This window comes from Lycorma delicatula, chromosome 6 (genome assembly GCF_047948215.1).
Source record: "Lycorma delicatula isolate Av1 chromosome 6, ASM4794821v1, whole genome shotgun sequence".
NCBI lineage: Eukaryota > Metazoa > Arthropoda > Insecta > Hemiptera > Fulgoridae > Lycorma > Lycorma delicatula.
The window spans coordinates 164,699,470-164,718,434 of record NC_134460.1 but is presented as its reverse complement, the minus strand read 5'-3'; the positions used below and the strand labels follow the sequence as shown (position 1 = coordinate 164,718,434).

The 18,965-nt window shown below is 30.9% G+C and overlaps 1 protein-coding gene across 3 annotated transcripts in view; it reads right to left on the bottom strand.

Annotated features, from left to right (window-relative positions):
* Window positions 1-18,965, bottom strand: part of Gbs-76A (Glycogen binding subunit 76A) — a 143,341-nt gene that overhangs the window by 63,671 nt on the left and 60,705 nt on the right. Inside the window, exon 2 of one of the 3 annotated variants that reach the window (XM_075369040.1) lies at window positions 4,136-4,217. The exons of the other annotated variants lie outside the window; for them this stretch is intronic. The gene's annotated coding sequence lies outside the window, so the exon portion shown is untranslated. The remainder of the gene's footprint in view (window positions 1-4,135; window positions 4,218-18,965) is intronic. 3 annotated transcript variants of the gene reach the window in all.

Here is an 18,965-nt window from a genome sequence, read left to right as displayed (position 1 = left end):
AAGGGAAGGGGAAGGTTTCACAATCCTGAATTTAGTTAGAATTACTACGAGGGATATCTCTAAAGTAAAACCCGCCAGAAATTTCTTTCCTTAAGCTTGGCGAACCTGTGTCGTTCATGGTCACGGTAGTAATGTACACGCTGCATTGTAGTCCGTAAGTTGTCGCGTTTTAGTATCTTTTATTGCGTGCGAATTATTACGTTATAAAACGAATAGGAAAATCGATGTTGCCGCCGACTGTGAAATACGTTGTCATACGTTTTTTAAACCATCAGAACTTTAAGCCGGCTGAAATTCATAGGCAGTCGGTTGCTGTGTACAGTGATAATGTAATGAGCGAAAGAACGTCCGAAAATGGTGTGAAAGATTTAGAAATAACAGAATTAATGTGCACGATGACGAATGTTCGGGAAGGTCCTCGATAATCACCGAGGACTTGATGAAACGCGTCGATGATGAAATAAGAAAAGATCGTCGCTCAACGATTTCCGACCTGGCCCTTCTTTTTCCTAATGTTTCAAGAGTTGTTATCGGTCGCATTATTCATGACCGTTTAGGCTTCAGAAAGGTTTGTGCACATCTTAACGGATCGTCACAAACAAAATCCGAATGGTATCTGCCTTGGAATTTTTGATGCGCTATACAAAAAAAGGCGATGAGTTCCTTAATTCGATCGTTACCGGCGATGAAACATGGATTTCGTATTACACGCCAGATAGAAAACGGCAGTCAAATGAATGTCGTCATCCTCAATCACCAACCAGACGGACAAAGGTCAAGCCACAGACATTTGGACGCAAACTGATGGCCACAGTCTTTTGGGATCGTTTTGGCATCTTGCTGATCGATCTCATGCCGTGTAGAACGACTATAATGTAGAAGCCTACTGCAAAACTATACGTAAGTTACGGCGCCCCATTCAAAATCGGCGTCGTGGGCGGCTGACCGACGGCGCCGTCCTGCTGCACAATAATGCACGTCCACATGTTGCGGATCCGACACGTGATTTACTGAGAACATTTGGATGGGAAATTTACGATCACCCACCATATAGTTCGGACTTAGCTGCTTCTGATTACCATTTGTTTGGTAAATTGAAAGAATTTTTGAGCGGTAAGCGATTCGCGGGTGACGATGAGCTTAAAAATGCTGTTAATCAGTGGCTAACTGGACTGGCGGCAGAAGAATACAATGAGGGTGTATTGAAACTGGTGTATCGCTACGATAAATGTCTTAATTCATATGGCGATTATATAGAGAAGTAGTATAAGATATGTAGTTTAAGAGAAATAAAAAATATTTATAAAGTTTTCAGAATAAATGTTATTAGAATGAAACGGTCTTTTCTTTAGAGATAACCTCTCGTAATTCAAGAGACTGTGTGTGTGGTGGTGTTCATGTCAAAAATATAAAACCGGTTCTTTTTGAAATTCTTAAATATTAGGGTCCAATTAGTTCATCAAGACAATAACACTTGCGTATCATACTGCTTTTAGCCTTACGTCTCAGGACTGACCTAACCGATCTCTTCAAATATCTCTATATATGAGGGAATGGAATGGAATGCAAAGTTGGCGGGAGTTTATAATTCTCCCTACAGATCGCAGAACCTGGACAGTGTCCCGCTGCTGGATGATTCTATCGGGCGTGTTTTTAAGGGTTTATTTTATATGACGGGTCTAATTTTTCAATTTTTGTGTTATTTTGTATTTTGGATTTCAAGGACGGATTTAATTGCATTCCAATCCGTTGTTGAACCAGCGTTATCGAACCCATTTCATGGGCCGACCGCGGAAGGCTAGGCTTATGAAGCCTGTCCTCCCGACGTAATTCCCGTTCAGACCGTCCGCTGAAGTCCTTTCGGTGCTAACGCTTCATAGGCTAGCAGGAATACGCTACAACGGGGCTATATAAGGGCATTGATCATCTTAGTTCTTTTTCAAGATTCTTTAAAGGGTTGGGGAGATATCGCAGAATAACCGGTTTCGATTTTCTTCAGAAGCATTTTACAGAAAACTACTTACAATGCATATATAAATAATAAAAAAACCTTTTTTTTCTTCAAAAAATCAATCCCCACCTCTTAAAATTGGATTATATGTTTTTTTTTCCTCTACCTCCCTTCAGTTTAAACATTTTTCAAAAATGTTTGGAAATTTTAAATTTCATATATAGAGCTAAGTCCAACATTTTTTTTTTTTTTTTTTTAATTATAGATCCCTGACTTTAAATGCGGAAAAGTTTTTGGAGAATTTTCTTTTTCATATTTTAGTTTCTATTGAAGGGGGTTAATTAATCAAATTTATTAAGTTTAACCTGTTTATGAATACTTTTAGAAAAACTTTTCCTCCACATTTAAAAAATATTTCTGTTTTACGGCTCTAACTTTTATGATTTTTAATACTAATTTTTTTTTCATCATATAATGAGCTATTAAAATTAAAGTAAGTTGGCACCTACATTGTAAAATGACCCAAAATGAAAACCAATTCTTTTCATTACTTTCAGAAAAGTGGTACGTTATTTTTTCAATATTTTTAAACGATTCTCTTTTAAATTAATCTTTCTCTAAGGGATCGCTCATTTATAAATAAACTTTACCTAAATTTTCTTCACAGAGCAAGGAAGCTTCTAAAATGAAAAGCGTTTTTATTCGAGATTAGGAATTTTGATGCTTAAATCCTATTCTGGAAATTATGACTTAATCGGCGTAGCCGGGAAAGTCATGCAGCTTTTTTTTAATACGGTGTTAGTAGAAAATTCAGGTTTTGTAAGGTGAAAATCTTATTAAGTTATTTAAAAAGCAACTTTCAAGTCGATCGATTTATAGGTGAGGAGATATTTAACATTATTTCAGTTTTTGCCCGATATCTCAAAAATTCGTAACAAAAAACTAGACATTTGGCTACACATATATCCCAGCTTTGGCCTGATATTTTACCTTACCGAATAAGAGTAGATCATAGATCGTGCTTTCGTTTTAGTAAAAATTTTCTTTGTTTGGCTTTATTGAATAACATTTACCAAATCGAGTTGACTCATTGAAGTAAATAATCGGTCTAGTAAAAAAACAATCCAAAATCAATAGGGCTGAACGTGACCCGTACTTTAATTAGCTTTTTTAAACTTGAATTTTTAAAAGATTGAAAATCTAACTTTATCTTTTTTGAATTAATGTAGACGATATAAAAGTTTTTTTTATTTAAATAACTTGGTCAAATGGGACCCGATCTAGAAATTTTTATAATTTCTGATATTTTATCTGTTTTTCAAGCGGGGTTTGTTACTAAAAATATTATATGAGGTTGCTCTTCAGGAGCTACAGAGTCAAGCGGGATCCAAAGAATATAACTTAAAAATTAACTTCAAAAACTTTAACGCTGAAAATAAACCTCAATTCATTAACAATAAATCACCATTAAGTATAAATTTGTTTATATTTCTAGAGTACCTTATAATTAATTTCATGTCGTCTACAACTACTTTTATGGTACTGCTCACACACGCGCGCGCATGCACACACACACACATACATATATATATATATATATATATATATATATATATATATATATATATACAACATGTCACGTACAGTGGCGGCTCGTAGCTTTCTTTGTCTGTTTAGCCTCCGGAACCACCGTAAGGTTAAACGTCAGAGAATGAATGAGTAGGAAACATATTGAATGTAAATGAAGTGTAGTATTGTGCAGTCTTAGGTCGACCATCCTGAGATTTGGCCCGTAGCTAAAATTAATGGGGTGCTGCTGCAGAAACTTTTTTCTGGGCCTTTTTAAAGCCACGGTTAAAGCTTTCTGTAAAATAAAAGAATCGAAAAAACGAATCGAATAGAATAGCTGGAAGCAGGATAATAATCTAATTCTACACTTTATTACATTCAAGAATATGTTATACGGTTTTTCTGTCGGTATATGTTATATGTTCTATCGGTATAACATATTAAACCGTATTCGGTTTAACCGAATAAATAATAAAATGTCAAGACAGATAATATTTTTTAGTATTATTATATAACTTTAAAAAAATGTTCGCTTAAATACACTATAGTTCAACGGTGCTTAATTAAATTTCTATATACACACAAACAAATACATTATTAGTTTTTACTGATTACCTTCTCTTTCGCCCTTCCAGTGTGTTTTTTGACAGATTTGGCAATCAAAGAGCCCGTGCTTTCCGCCATCTTCTGAACACTACTGAAAAAAAAACTAAACCGCTTTCATATTTCAACTAGAAAAGGGAACGAACAAGGAACGTTTCATACACACGCGTTGTAAAAAAAAACTACCTTCCACCAGCACGCCAGAGTTGGCACTGCGGGATCGACAGTGTTCTCTCTCCCTCGCAACCTCGCGTACAGCTTCCTGTGTCCGCATGCGCACAACAACCAAACACCACCCTCTGGAACTGTGAAGCGCACAGTTCCGTACAAAGATTTTTGTGTCTTTTTCATAAACTGAGGGATGGCTACTGATATTAGCCTTAAGGATTATATATTGTACAAGTATAAAGAAAGAATTACAGAAAAAATTATTCATTATATTAAATTTTATAGGTAATATCAAGTGGAAATAGGAGATGCTGCAGTTCCACTGCCTATTCGCGAGCCGCCACCGATCATGTAGACAAATAATGAAAAGTCGTATTGTATTTTACGGTAGATTATAATTTTGACCAGCGCTCTTCACGCTTAGCTTACTCTGGCAAAACTAAGGAATCTGTTATATGCTTTTAAATTCGAATGCGTAATAGCTCAGTTGTCTCTACATCTAACTGACCAGGATATAATTAAATTAATTAACTGTTTTAACCGTACTAAAAGAGTTTTAAACTTCTTAACAAAACTTACGTTAAAATTTAAATCGTTATGATTTTGTGCCGATATAAATCACTTGTAATAATCGACCAAAACGTAATTAAATATTTGCATAAAAAAAAGGCAAAGTACGAGTAACCAAATAAAATATGATAAATGATCGTTCGTTCAGTTCAAGCACAATTATTATAATTAAATAAAAATCACGTTTTTTAAACAATCCACCAGTTGAAATACTTAACCCGTGATAATTGACTAGTGCGGTTCGAGCACGTGCGCTTCGATTCACGCTTTCGTGATCGTAAATTACAATTGAAATAATTAAATAAATAAATTTAGAAAAATCAAAAATAAAATTTGAGAAGCCCTTTTTGGAGAGTCGATCATTACTTGAGCAAGATTTATTTTTTATTGGCGACCTGATTTTCTTTTTTTAAGGATTAGATATTACCTCCGCCCTATTTATTCAGTATATTTAATAATCCGTTAGATTTACTGTATCTCAGTTAGGCAATCTATTTTCATGTTCCTCGAATACCCATAATACGTTACTCTTTAGTCTTAATGTATCACGATCCCTTAGTATAAGATTTTTTTTTCAGTATTAAACAGGATTCTACAGCTGTATAATAAGATTATTGCAACTATCTTGATATTTCTGATAACCAATGAAAGTAAATAAATCTGATATTCTAATCAGCGCATTATATAGGTCAGCAACTGTCAATGCATTTGCCTGGATGGATCGAGAGAAAACATCATAAAATCTTCATCAGAGCAACATCACAGAATATCCGATTAATTATAAGGTAAAAAAATAGATGAGATTAAAATCCTTATTAATTATTTAAAATATAAATACATAAAGTAATATTAAGGTAAATACATAAAGATACCAAATATAAAAACACAATAATAAAATACGCCACGATTCAGAAGGCATTTATGTAAATCATTTGACTACATGATATTTATGTACACACTGAACGGGGATGCAGAAATTTCGGGTTTTAAAATGTTTTTTTAGGTAATATTATTTAAAAATTCATTGACAGAGTAATATTGTACGTACTTTTATTAAATACTTGAATAAGTTAATATTTTTAATTCATTAAATATATACCGAGTGGTCCATTTAAATTAAGAAACATCTCTTTTACCTGTTTATTCTCCAGGAAATACCATCCAGATATTACTTCAGAGAATGAATGAGGATGATATGTATGAATGTAAATAAAGTGCAGTCTTGTACGGTCTCAGTTCGACCGTTCCTGAGATGTGTGGTTAATTGAAACCCAACCGCCAAAGAACACCTGTATCCACGATCTAGTATTCAAATCTGTGTATAAAAATAACTGACTTTACTAGGACTTGAACCCTGGAACTGTTGTACACAGCCTACATGTGTTGTACTGCACGCTTTGGTCAGTTAAGTTATGTCAACTCTATGAAAATATTTGGTTTAATGAATTAGTGATACGTTAATTTTTTTTAATCCTCTTTATTTAAAATAATTACAAAAATCTACTCTACGTAAATTACAGCAATAAATGTTCTTCTACTTCTATGCATTTTTCGATGCGTTTTAGATATAAAGTGTTGATCAGACAGTAGCTTTGTATGCTCTACGATTCCCCGATAGAAATACTTCAAGTCGTGCTTCTGTGAACAAATTTGTAAAACAGTTTAGCGATGCTAAAAGTGCGGGGGGCAAAAATTGGAATCGTCAAAATAATGTGACAGCAGAAAACAGTGAAATAGCGGCGGTCATTGTAGATCCTCATGTTAGTTCAAGAAGAATTTTGCGTGACTCCGGGATATCAAAAAACCAGTGTTCCGAGAATATTAAAACGCCTGAAATTCCATCAATACCGCATTTCACTGAATCAGGAATTGCAAGGCAACGACTTTAAATTAAGAATAGCATTTTGTCGATGGGCGCTGGAAAACGTACAGGCAGATCGACGTTTTTTTCTTAATGTTCTATTTTCCGACGAATCAGGTTTTATTACGGAGCAGTAAACAGACATAAAATGCATTATTTGACAGTGCAAAAACCACGGTGGCTAAGTAGAACATCAACGTCCGTGGACTGTCAATGTTTGGTGCGAAATCATAGGGTGTACATTAATCGGAACGCAGTTTTTCGGTAGAAATTTGAACGGAGAGAAATACGCAGATTTTCTGGAAAATCGGTATCTTTTACGGCTTGATGAACTACCCTTGGAGAAAAGAAGAACGATGTAGTTTCATCATGACGGCTATCCTGCACATTATTCAGTTATCATCAGAGTAATTTTGGACCGCAAATATAATAAACGTTGGACTGGTCGAGCTGGTCCAGTTCATCGGCCTGCTAGTTCCCCCGGTATTACTACAGTAGACATTTTTTTATGGGGGTTACCTTAAAGCAAAAATTTACCAAGAAGTACCAAATACTCTTTAAAACATCAAAGAGCGTATAACAAACATCTGTAGATATATCTTAAAACGTATCGAAAAATGCTTAGAAGCAGAAGGGCAGTTGTTGCTGTAATTTACGTAGAATAAGTTTTTGTAATTATTTTAAATAGGTTAAAAAAACTTTTAAAGTATCAGTAATTCATTAACCCAGTGATTCTTAAACTGTGCGTCGTGGCGCCCCGTGGAACCGCGGCCTCTTCACAGGGGCGCCGCGAAATATTGTAAAAGCTTCATAATTAATTGAACTAAGACATTTATAATTATTAAAATAATGTTAATAAAGTAAAAAATAATGAAGATGCACGAGTTTTATTTATTTTTATCTCTTACTTTCGAGTAGTCATACTTTTACTTAGGATACGGCGCCATAACCCACCGGGTTGGTCTAGTGGTGAACGCGTCTTCCTAAATCAGCTGATTTGGAACTCGAGAGTTCCAGCGTTCAAGTTCTAGTAAAGTCGGTTATTTCTACACGGATTTGAATACTAGTTCGTGGATACCGGTATTCTTTGGCGGTTGGGTTTCAATTAACCATACATTTCAGGAACGGTCGAACCGAGACTGTACAAGACTACACTTCATTTACAGTCATACATATCGTCCTCATTCATCCTCTGGAGTAATAACTGAACAGTAATTACCGGAGGCTAAACAGGAAAAAGAAAGAAAGGGTAGGGCGACACGGAAAAGTTTGGGAACCACTGCATTAAACCAAATATTTTCATCGAGTCGACATAACTTAACCGACCAACGCGTGCAACACATGTAGGCTATGTACCATACTGGTATTTACTATTTGTTCAAAAAAATTCATTAAAACGTAAATGGATTTTATTTAGGTTAATCCTTTAAGCGATAGTTTTTTATTTAAAATAACATAGTGGATGTAACTTGTCAGCTGGCCAGACCGTTTTTTTTATCAACCTCCGGGTCCACCGTTAGGAATTGCTTTAGAGGATGAGATGAATGATTTGTAGCGCGTGTGAAAATGTCATGCCTGACCCGGATTCGAACCCGGACCTCCGGATGAAGGCCGAGAAGATGTCCAAACCTAACGAAACTAAAAAAAAACATATAAAAAAAAACAATTTATACGCCTACAGAATTTTTGAAGATGAATAACTAAAAAGCTATAAATTTTAGAAAAAAGTCTGAATTGAAATTTTATTATGTTCTTTTGCAAAGAATCTGATTCCGCAATAAAAAATATAGGTTCCTTAAACAAAATATGTTGACCTTGAAATGACCTTCATTTGACCTTATCAAGGACAACATAGATTGTGAACGTATTTCCTCCTTGAAATGGAAAAGCCTTTATAGGAAACATTTTTTCCCTAAAATGTGTAGTTTTGAGTGTAGATGTTTCTCAATTTAAATGAATCGCTCGGTATACCTGAATCTTATTTAGAGTTGCCAAATAAAACGATCTGAAAGTCAATTTTTGTATCTTGAAAACTCTAAACTTTGCCAAGTAAAACTATATTGTTACAAAACACGAGTCGATTGTGCAACTCAAGTGTATAAAAGCAGAGGGAAACAATTTAAGAAAGGCGATGATTCTGATACATATAAATATTAAATAAATCACATTTGGTGTAAGATTCTCCTATATCTTGCTACAGTATGGTATATTTATTTTAGCTGTTATATATTTATACGTATATGTCATTACATATATGATATATATAATAATAATATATATTATTAATAATATATAATAATAATAATTTATAATAATAATATATTATAATAATATATATATATAATAATAACATATATTAAAAGGGCCTATGATTGTATACACCGACCATCCATGCTGAATATTCTGAGAAACCTGGGCCTTCACCCTAAACTCGTAAACATGATAAAATTAACTTTAACCAATACCCAGTCCAGAGTGAGATTCAGAGGTGAACTCTCTCAACCCTTCTACATAAAAACTTGATTGAGGCAAGGAGACAGCCTCCCACCATTCCTTTTTAACTGCGCCTCGAATTTGTCATGAGAAAATGGTATGAAATAAATCCCAAAAATATAAAAATGGGTACTAAGAAAAACTCGATCACACTAAATTGCCTAGGATTTGCAGATGACCTCGCTCTTTTGGCAAATAATATTCAAGAAGCCAAAACACAAATCATGAGCCTTCAAAACCTAGCACAAAAGATTGGGCTTCATATCTCTTTCGAAAAAACTGAACTGATGGCCATAGATCCTCTGGTAATAGAGCACATTACGGTAAACGATCAGAAAATTAAAATAGTAAAACAATTTAAATATCTAGGGGAAATAATAACTTATAATTTAAATGAAAAAGTGACATGGCAAAACAGGACAAATAAAATGATTAAATCCCAAAAATTAACTCGGTCAACATATAACAAAAAATGCCTTTCTGCTAAAACAAAACTTAAACATTATAAAACTGTAGTACAGCCAGAAGTCACCTACGGAAGTGAGACCCTTTTCAAAATCACTCAGAAAAACCGAATTGAAAAAATTCTGGAAATAGAGAGGAGAATTGTCAGAACGTGTATCAATAAAAAACACCAAAAAGAAGGCCGATGGTGGATTGTGCCAAATGAGGTGGTGTATCGAGAAATAGAACCTGTTACTGATACTATGCGGAAAAAAAAAATCTCTTTCTTCGGTCATCTCATAAGGACACCGGAAACAAAACCGTCAAGAAATATCATTGAAAAGCTTTGGTTCCAAAAGCTAGAAGTAGGATGGATCAAAGAAATTAGAGAAGATACGAAAGAATTGGGAATTTCCCTGACTGACCTACAGAATAAAACTGGAAAAATTACAAAGCTAAAAGACAAAAGCATTAGATTTAAACAAAAGAGAGACAAACGACAAAATACAATGAAGAGGGTGTTTACAGATGAAGAAAAGAAAGCAAGATCTGAACGGATGAAGAAATACTGGGCAACTCGGAAGAGTAAAATAACACGCTTTTCTCAGAAAAGATCCAACTAAAATTGACTTAAGTGGTCCCATGTTGGCCGTAAAAGCATAATAATAATAAATAATATATATATTATTATAATGATATCTCTGTCTTTTCGAAATATCATTAAAACAGACAGAATATATGCCCCAAAAATCAACGCAATTAAAAGAAGTAAACGTTTTTTTTTTTTGTCTTCAGTCATTTGACTGGTTTGATGCAGCTCTCCAAGATTCCCTATCTAGTGCCAGTCGTTTCATTTCGGTATACACCCTACATCCTACATCCCTAACAATTTGTTTTACATATTCCAAACGTGGCGTGCCTACACAATTTTTCCCCTCTACTTGTCCCTCCAACATTAAAGTGACTATTCCAGGACGCCTTAGTATGTGGCCTATAAGTCTGTCTCTTCTTTTAACTATATTTTTCCAAATGCTTCTTTCTTCATCTATTTGCCGCAATACCTCCTCTGTAGTTCTCCTCCTCTGAAGTAAACGTAAATGGTAATAAAATCAAAATAGTAGCCCGATTTAATATCTTCAAGAAATAATAACAAACAATGAAAAGACCTTGATCCAAATAAGAAAAAACAAACCAGCTAAAGCTAAAAAATTAACCAATACACTTACAGTAAAAAATGCCTGTCAATAAATGCAAAAATAAAACGCTACAACACAGTTATAAAACCAGAAGCTACTTATGTATATACAACAGAATCACTCCTCACCTGAACGAACAATCAAAGACAGACAAATTCCAAAAAATTGAAAGAACGTGCATCAATAAAAAGTACCAGAAATACGAGCAGTAGTGGACTGAGCCCGATAAAATCGTGTACAAAGAGTTAGAACCCATCACTGATACTGTGCGTAAGAGGAGACTAGGATTCTTTGGTCGTATCATGAGGATGCAAAATTCAAGACTTCTGAAACGGCTAGTACAACACGATTTCGACTCAAAAAGCACCAAAATAGGATGCAGTTGGATCAGAGAAATATAAGAGGATCTAAAGGAGATTGGTCTTACACCAGATGACACCATAAATTAAATAAGAAAATCAAGAATAAAAACACTTGCTTCATACTCAGAAAAAATAAACTGACAACATGAACATTTTCAACACTAGAAAGGCACAAAGATTGAAATATATGAAAAAGTACTGCAAGGATCGCAAGCCTCAAACAATCCCAAGCAGATTTGGATAATGGATTGACTAAAGTGATCCTAATCAATCATAAAAGATAATAATAACATATATCATTATTAAAGTAATAAATAAAATAAGTAAATCAAATGTTGACTTCTATACTAAAATAAGATGTTAACAATACTTGTCTACCGTTTTACATACTTTAGTCATCTTATACTTTTATATTAAACCACAATGACTTGAACAACAATTCTTCTCACAGTTATAAAATTCTGTGTTGAATAGCGGGTATTAAATTAAACGATGTTCAGTATGCATATAATATTCGATTTGCTTTTGTTGTGAAACGTATGATGTCACATATTCTTTGCAAAATTTTAGAGCTGGCGCATTAGTTGTGTCTTATATATTTGTACACCCACACGGAAGCCCGTTAAAATTTTTGGCACATGTTTTATACAAATCTACCTCTACTAATTTATCTTTTGGTTTAATCTTTCTTAATTGTTTTATTTATACATAATTGTTTATTTTTTCTTTTTTTTACTTAACCGGCTGTTATAGGAAGTTATAAACAGGAAATTTTGTTATCGGTTAAGAAATATCCTCCATACGCTTTTATATTTTTAATATTTGGATGTTTGCTGAATCAAAAAATGCAAAATTATATATAACTATGTATATGTTCGTTGAAATTTCTATTATATAGACCGATATTTTTTTTTGTAAATTAAAGATATTAATTAACTTATCTATGAGTTAGAATAATAATGAATGTGAGTGTGCGATTACAATAACCAAATGTACAGTGTTTGCTAAAAAGAAGACATTAATTTTTTTTTAAATTGACAACATGCATTTCTTTCAAATCAGACAATGGAACTGTTAATATGGGCTTTAATGTGCCTCCATTGCTATTTTGAATAAATTATCAAACTATTTAAAAGATCTTCCACAAATATATTTAAACTAAAATTAACAATTTTTTTTTTTTTAAATAAGAATATTATTCTATCGATGAATTTATAAATAATATTAAACAAATTTTTTTAATCTCTGTTTCCCATATAACACACATCAATGAATGAAAATAATTTTCATTAACGTTTTCTGAATTGCTTTATAGGTATTGTGTTATATTTAATATGTTTCACGTATTTACTTTAACATTGTTTGATGTATTCACATTTTAAAAGTAATAAAGTAATAAAAGTGTATTCACATCTTGAAGTGAGTGTTTTTATTCTTGATTTTCTTATTTAATTTATGGTGTCTTCTGGTGTAAGACCAATCTCCTTTAGATCCTCTTATATTTCTCTGATCCAACTGCATCCCGTTTTGATGCTTTTCGAGTAGAAATTGTGCTGTATTAACCGTTTCAGAAGTCTTGAATTTTGCATCCTCATGATACGACCAAAGAATCCTAGTCTCCTCTTACGCACAGTATCAGTGATAGGTTCTAACTCTTTGTACATGATTTTATCGAGTGCAATCCACTACTGCTCGAATGTTTTGGTAATTTTTATCGATGCAGGTTTTATTTATTACATTTTTTTGAAATTTTATTATTAATTGTACATTTTGCAATGCTGCTGTGTTGAAGGTTTTACCATTGTTTCCCTCGATACATCCAGGCATATGTTAGAGTAGTTTCTTTTTTTATCTATGGAATATCATATCTACCCACTCCTGATGTGATGTACATGATGTACTATTTTGTACTATTCGGAATAAAAAATGTATGTATTAATTTTTTATTTATTTTATTATCTTTTGTTTATTTTATTTATTATTATTAATTATTTATTTATTTTAATAAATTCTTTTTTTATATTTTAACAGTGCTTTAACTTAATTTGGTATCACCATGAAGAGTCATGTGGTAGCTTGTCTATAAAAAAACTGATTCTATTGAATTTTTAAAAAATTGGATAAATGGATTAGAAGATCTAGAGGTAACATGCATATACTAACCTAACTACATAAAAAAAATAACATGTCCATGATATTTTCCATTCAATTAAACATGACAGTTTTTTAATAAAAATGTTGTTAATGTACCTTTAAACCTATAAAATTATGACTTATGAATTTTCTTAATTTTTTATCATTTCAGATGATCAACTTGATTTTTTTTAATAATTTATTGTTATCAGGTGAGGATAGTTCTAATAATAGTAGCTTAGAGAGAAACATAAAAACACAACTTCTACAAAATACAGGTTTTATCAATTTTTCTCTAAATTTTTTGACAATATTAATAGAAACAATCTATATTGTATTTATAATCCTTCTGTCATGACCCTATTTATTTTTTATGTAAAGTAATTAAGAAAATTTTCAGAACATTTTTTTCTTAATCGGTAAAACGTTAAAACCAAAGTAAATTCAATCGTTTCTTCAGGTATCAATAAACATTTTTTTTAAATATAAAAAATTATATTTTAAAAATAAAATAAAAAATTATAGCAAAAATTAAAAAGAAAAAAACAAGGTTAGTTAACAGAAAGAAATAGTTATTGTACATTATTGTATATTATATTATTATATATTGTATATTATGGAGCATTTTGTAAAGTGTTATCTTTGGATTATATTTCTATGTGCACAGGAAACACAGACATTAAGAAAAATGGAAAAAGAAAAGAAGAAGATATTTAGAATGTTGAAATGAAGGAGATTGAAGAAGATTAAATAGACAAAGTGAAAAATGAAGAATTAATGAAAATAATTAAAAGAATGGAAGGTTAATCTGAACAATTTAGAATAGAGTGTGATATACCATGAGAGGAGAAATATTGATTAAAACAGTGCTGAGAGGTTAACAGAAGAAGACAGAGAAACAAAAAAATTATACATGATCTAAAAGGAAATGGAAGCTATCAGGATCTTAAAAGGTATCTGTAAACAGAAGAAAATGAAGATATAGACATGATTCAACAAACCTGCATTAGGTCAGATAACCATATTGTACCTCCAGTAAAATTAGTCTTAGGTTATGATTTCTAGAAAAAGATTTTTGAACCATATAAGTTTCAGTTTATTGCTGCTAAAATAATGTTATATTTAACTCTTTTTACTGTAATATTTCATTGTATTTCAACTTTTGCTTCTAAAATAATTTTGAAAATAGTTGCTACTTTATTCTACTGGACAGCAACCAGATACTTCAATAAATAATGATTTTTTTTTTTTAATTTTCAAGATAGTTACAATAGTAATTTTCTAGGAAAGAGCACAGATTTCTGAATTGTTTGGTATAAAGTCACAATTTCAGAATATCTGACTTACGACACTGTTTTACTGGGGGTGTGAGATGATGATGATGAAAATGTTGTTAAACTTTGAGAATACTATTTCCATAATGAGAGTGTTTTATTTAGAGAAAAATAGTTTAAAAACCTAGTTGGTTGGAGAAAAAAAATATATATATACGATAACTGATATATCCACACACAATTTTATATTCCTTTTTTGTATTTTTTAATGCAGAATACTTAAAAAAACAATGGGATTGTCATTATTTGACCAACAGCAATTACAGTTTCCCTCTGTTCAGTATACTGTAACAGGAAATTAATGTTTACAAAAATTAGTTCATTGTAATTACTGACTCACTGACAGAAGGATGTAAAAAAGTGTATCAGATGTTTAAATAATCACTTTAAAGAATTTTTTTACAATAAATTCTATTGCATATAATTTTTAATTAAAAGAAAATTATTAAAAATGAAATTTCTATCAAACTATAACAGGTGAAATGAAACTGTAAGTAATAAACACACTTGTGAAGGCGTCCATGTACTTGTTGAGGTATGTGTATATATATATATATATATATATATATATATGTGTGTGTGTGTGTGTGTGTGTGTGTGTGTGTGTGTGTGTGTGTGTGTGTGTGTTTTGTGTAAGGCTATTCACTTGTTCTGTGTGTATACTTTGTTTATTAACAACACTTAATTTTAGTAATCATTGTATCACAACTCACTTTGACCTTAATTAATATTCTAAAGAAGAAATGAGTACAATTTTTTTATTCATACATTAATTCAGTTTAAATAATAAATTGAATGTCAAAATTTAACAACTCTTAAAAAAAAACACTGCCAAAATTTGATAATATTTGATAAAAACATCAAATGTCACTTATTACAAAAAATAAAACAAAATTATTTTACATATATCCATATATTTTATTTTACATATATATATATATATATATATATAATATCTTTATTTCTTTGTGAAGAGGATTAAATTTTTTTAGATATGTATACATAGACTGAAAATATATGATAAAATAACTAGTTTTATAGTCAATAGTTTTAATTTAATATATTTATTAAATTAAGAATTAAATATCTAATATTATTTTTATCAGAATTGTAGAATTAACAGAAAAAAACTGTGAAACCCCTCCCCACAGATATTAGCCAATGTTTACTGAATTATGTCAACAGACTTATCATTAAAAATGTAAATAATAAATTATTTTAAGTTTTTTTCAACTTGACTTTGAGATCCTATTCAAAATGTTGTATCTTTTACAGTAAATTGTTTCTTTTAAATTTAGTCAATTAAAAAATTTTCTATTTTTAACGCACTTCTTTGTCATGGACATAAAAACAATATTATTTTTGATTGGAGATTTTTCTAGACTGAAAACAACTTTTTTTCATAATCTAAAAGTAGTCTAAATAGTTTAAAAAGAGTCCATATTTTTTGACAATTCAGAATTATCTAATATTGATGAAATTAACATTTAAATCACATTTTTTAATACTATTTGTAATATTTTCACTGCATTGCTTTTTGCAGAATCAATTTTTTCACCTACCTTCTCTAAAATGCTAAAAATTATTATAGTTTAAATTTTCTGTATATATATATATATCATTATCATCTAGTGTTCTGCCTGGCAGCAAGTCCCTTACATCAATGCTGTCTCCATTCGTTTCTGCCTCAATCCTTCTCCTTCAGACCCTTGTTTCCAGTCTAGTCCTAGTTTCCAGATTTTACCTTGTATATTAACTTCATCCTTCTTCTTCCTCATTTCCTTTCTCCTTCTACTGATCCTTCTCATTCAACTGTCAAGATTTCATTCTGTCTAACCGCATATCCTAACCAGTTTTATTTTCTTTTTATACATCTTGCATAAGTGCTCTTTTTTCCTCAAATCTGTTCATTACTTCCTCATTCCTCATTTTATCTAACCATGTTACGGTCTCCATCCTTCTCCTAACCTACACCTCAAAAGCCTCAGTCCAGATGCCTTCATCCTCTTGCTCATTGTCCACGGTCTATTTATATAAAACAAGAGACTCCATATATAGCATTTAGTTAATCTCTTTCTAAACACTAGGTACCACATAGTAATTTCCTCTTACTAAAAGTTTCTTTCATATGTTTATTGTGCTTGTCTCTTCTTCTGTCACTTTAGTCCCTGAATATCTGTAATTATTTACTTTTTCTATTCTTCTTTTATTTGTCCCTATCATTAAATCCTCTTCGTTGATTACTTCCATAACTTTAGTTTTTTTCCTTTATTTATTTTCATTCCTTATTTTTATCTTTATTTTCATATATATATATATATATATTTTAATTTATTTAAAATTTAAAATTTTGACCAGTCATTTTAAAGGGCTTTAAAAAATATCTGCAGTACCTTGTAAATTACTGTTCAGTAATGAGATACTAAAAAAATAGATATAAGAAAATACTTCTACTCCTAAATAATTTATTTTTTTGGTATTAAACTACCAAACTCTCATTCCCATGGTGGGGTGGTCAACTCAAAAATATTTAATGAGAAGGGTACGGTTGGGACATATTATTTTAAAAGACATAAAAAACAAAAATGTTACTACAAAAATTTTCTGGTTATATCAATCCTTATAAAATGGCTCATTAATATTTTTCATAACTAATTTCAAAAGTAGCTACCCCAAATAGTGGTTAAAAGATGCAGTAGATAGTTAAGAGATACAATAGATAACTTTTGAAACTAGCTGTGAAAAATATTATGTCTCCTATTTTGGTTCAGGTTGTTGTAGCCCATATTTTTTTAATTAAAATTTTTGCTTTTCAATGAAAAACATTTAAAATGTTGTCACATTACCCGTTCTATTTAAGAATTTGAGTTGTTTCCTCACAGGAACTAAGAGGTGCAGAGGTTTCATCCCTAAATTGTTTAGAGGTAGGAGTATTTGCTAAATTTAATCTTTCTATGTTTAACAGATGAAAAGTTATTTAAGGTTTTTAACAGTGTATATATATATATATATATAGTAAGACAAAAATAATATTTATGAAACTGTTCTTACAAGAATAGATTTATATATCTTTCACATGTACCTTTTCATATCTTAAAATTTGAAGAAAAAAAAATAAAACTTATGGAAAAAAGTTTATTACCTTCATTTATATCTGTTAATTGTTTTCTCAATCGTGTAACAATGATGAATCTTATTTTAATGTAATTTTCAAAGTAAGTTAACCTCAACTTTAATTGTAATATTTACAACTACAGGGAATATTTCCACACACAACATTATCTATAAGGATGAGAGTCCTTTTTCTAATCCATACATAGATATGTATTTCCATTTATGTTCATTGTACAATTACGAAGAGAAGAAAGATACAAGATACTTATTTGGGTGAGTCTTTGATATTTGGAAAGGGAAGGGAGAGGTAGAAATGGTTTGGTCTAATGATTTAAGTGAAGAAGAGGTGATAAATAAACAAACCCTTTTGTTTTAATCGAGTATCAATGAATCATCATAATTTTTTTTTTAAATGTCTCTCTTTCATTTAATAATACTATTCTGTTAGAACTATTATTAAGTAAATATTTTTATTACTTTTCTTTCTCATAGTATGAGAAGATATATTTTTGTCTAGGCTAAATTTTGCCAACTTGGCAGGCAATGTACGTAGTTAATGGCAGACTTAAATATAAAGTAAGATAAATATATATTATGCAGTACACATTTGTATCTATAACTTTTATACAGTATATGTATTGTATTTTTTTAGTTATGGGTTGTTTTTGAACTAACGATTTTTATACTTGGTAAAAAATTTGTTAATAAAGTACAATTTTATTATTTTCTCTACTGAGTTGAGGTATTGTGTATGTTATGCATTGTTTTACAACAGAAATAAATAAATAAGCTTATGTTTTCCCACTATGTGTCCCAGGCTTTTCTTTAGATTGTGACACATGGTGAAGGTATTTGAAATACAAGAAAATTATTAACCGATGCTTTAATTTATTAACAACGGTTTATAAAGTAGCCTATTTGATTGTTACAGTACTTTTCCACCCCACCATATTCAAACTTTTTTTTTTAAATAACAATCTTTTTAGATAGTGTTATGAAAATGGTTAATTTTAATAATTAATTTTTCTGATCAGAATGAATGAATGTATTATGTTTTTTTTTTAATGAAATATTTACAACTAGAAATATTACTAAAACTGAAAAACCTCTGGTCCAAGAACATTCAAATATTGTAAGTATATTATTTAAATTATTTTAAAGATATCT